Genomic DNA, 2667 nt, shown 5'->3' on the forward strand with positions numbered 1-2667 from the left:
TTGTCATTCTCTGCTTCCCCTCCTGACTTCCCTGTTTCTGTGGTCTCACTTCCAGTAACCCAAGTACAAAACCTGTCATTAGTGACCCCTTTCCTTTCACTCATGTTCAATTAGGCAGCTGGTCCTGTTGATTCTTCCACTCCTCACAGTCATTACTGTTGCCAAGGACTGTACTTTTAGTAATAAAATGCATTATTTGCTCTTTCCACCATCTTTCTGTGCCGCCATAATGATGCACATGAATGTCATGGCAGATGCTCTCAAGAGCATTAACAATGTTGAAAAGAGAGGTAAATGTTACATTCTTATCAGGCCATGATCCAAAGTCATCATCCGGTTTCGAACTATGATGATGAAGTATGGTTACTTTGGTGAATTTGAAATCCTTGATGATTACACAGCTGGGAAAATTGGTGTGAACCTCACAGGCAGGTTAAACAGGCGTGGAGTGATTGGCCCCAAATTTGATGAATAACTCAAAGATCAAGAAAAATGGCAGAATAATCTGCTCCCGTCCCGCCAGTTTAGTTTCATTGTACTGACAACATCAGTTGGCATCATGGACCATGAAAAAGCAAGACGAAAACACACAGGAGGGAAAATCCTGGGATTCTTTTTCTAGGGATATAATACATACATGCAAATAAAGAGCCTCAACAGACAAAGAAAAAAAAAAGGAGAAAAGAAAATGCATTCTTAACTAGTTTTACAACATGGTACTAAGAACTTTATGTGGCTTATGTTCTTTAATCCTTATAACCATGCAATCTGATGTTATACTATTCATATTCATTTTACAGCTAAGAAAATTGAAGCTCAGACAGGTACTGAATGACTATATTTGCCCAAGATCACACAGCAAAGAAGCGTCTAAGAAGAGAAACTTGAACCACATCTCCTGGAGCCCTGAACCACACTCTTAACTAACACACTCCCTCATTTAAAACATTTCTCATGGTTGTTTCTTCCTGTCCATTCCCACTGTTACTAACATAGTTACATAACCCTTTTATTCATAACCTACTCCCTGACCCTTTTGTTACTACACAAATCTCCTTGCATTTCTCCCTTACTCCAGTCTATCCTCCTTCCAAACGGTCTTTTTGATCTCATCTAAAAACAAAAAATCTACCTTTGAGTTAATTCTTAGCTCAAGGACTTTTGGCGACTTCTCATTGCCTGTAGGATAAAGCCTAAATATCATAGACTGGCATTTCATAGTATCTTTACTTATCATGCCACCTTTTAAAAACTTGCCCACCTAAATGCCCAGTCTCTTTGTGAAGAGACTAAACTTTCTTTAACTTTAATCTGAGCATTTCACTAGAGAAATTTTTCCTGTCCTTGAAATGTGACCATTCGTAATATTCATCTAAACCAATCTCAGGTTTAAGATGCCAACCACAGAGCCTGCAATCATCATCTTCCCTCAAAACTCCCTCTCCCAGAGTTCTCTGTCTACCTGCAACTACTTACCATTCACCTGAAATCTGATGCTGCATTTGACTCCTCCTCTTCACCTTATCTGCTGCCAAATCCTATTGCTTGTTCTGCCACTGAAGTTCTCTTCCATCTACCCCTTCCTTCCCACCCTCACTATCTCAGGTCTCATTCATGCTCTTCGGACTTGAGAACATAAGAGAACTACCATTAGATTAAATTTCCACCCCAAAATGAGCAAAAGATTGACAGGCAGAGGGGCCAGAGGGAAGAGACTCAGGAGAAAGATGACAAGAGCCTACTTGGAAAGATCTAGACCTAGAGAGAATGGAGAGAGAATAAAATCCACAGGGACAGGCATGGGGGTGGATGGTGGGGGATACTAAAAGCTTGAAGATGAGGAATTTGAGGAGAAGAAAAACCAAGGTAGGAGAAAGGAGACTGTGACTATGAATCAGGTCCTTTTAATTTACCTTTGGAAGACAAGTGAAGTTTGGTATTCCCTTCAAGTCACATTTTGGCTGTTAGTATTGTGCGTCTTTGACATAGGGATCTTCTCTGAATCAAGGTAGATAGTCTCCTAGCTCTACCTTCTCCACAACTCAGCTCTCAAATGCCTACTACAACTACTTCTGCGTGGCAACTGAGGCTCTGAACCAATGGCCCCAACCCACCATTCCTCAGCACCACCGTCCCTGCCCAGCTGGCCCCAACACTGTGTCCCCCTTCCTCCAGCTGGCCCCATCACTGTGCCCCCCTTGCTGGCCCCAACACTGTGTCCCCCTACCCCTGCCAGCCCATCACTGTGCCCCTCCCCTGCCCGGCCAGCCCCAGAACTGTGCCCCCTCCCACTTGCCAGGCCCCATCACTGTGCACCATCAACAGCTTCCTTCTCCACATGCATCCTTACCCATGCTCTTCTCCTCTGACACTACCTGCCTCTCAAAATCTTCTCCATTTCTGGAGTCTAAGGAAAATGCCACCTTCCCAGATTCCCTCATCTGGAAATGCTCTTGCTCCCTCCTTTGAACACAAACAATACTTTAGCTTTAAAAAAAAAAAAAAAAAATTCTTAGCCCTCTTTCTTTTCTAGGCCTGCTTGTCTCAAACTGTCTTAGTTTCCCATTAGTATGTACACTGCCCTGAAGGTAAGGCATATGGCTTGCTTATCTTGATACATCTAACCAAATATTGTACACAAAGTAGATACCCCATACATATTTACCA

The 2667-nt window shown here is 42.7% G+C and overlaps 1 pseudogene; it reads left to right on the forward strand.

Annotated features, from left to right (window-relative positions):
• Positions 1-226: 226 nt before the first annotated feature.
• Positions 227-622, forward strand: LOC123838345 (small ribosomal subunit protein uS8-like; annotated as a pseudogene).
• The last annotated feature ends 2045 nt before the right edge of the window (positions 623-2667 follow it).

This window comes from Mirounga angustirostris, unplaced genomic scaffold (assembly GCF_029215605.1).
Source record: "Mirounga angustirostris isolate CCGP_5_RB_7025 unplaced genomic scaffold, mMirAng1.0.hap1 SCAF_3, whole genome shotgun sequence".
In the NCBI taxonomy this organism is placed as follows: Eukaryota; Metazoa; Chordata; class Mammalia; order Carnivora; family Phocidae; genus Mirounga; species Mirounga angustirostris.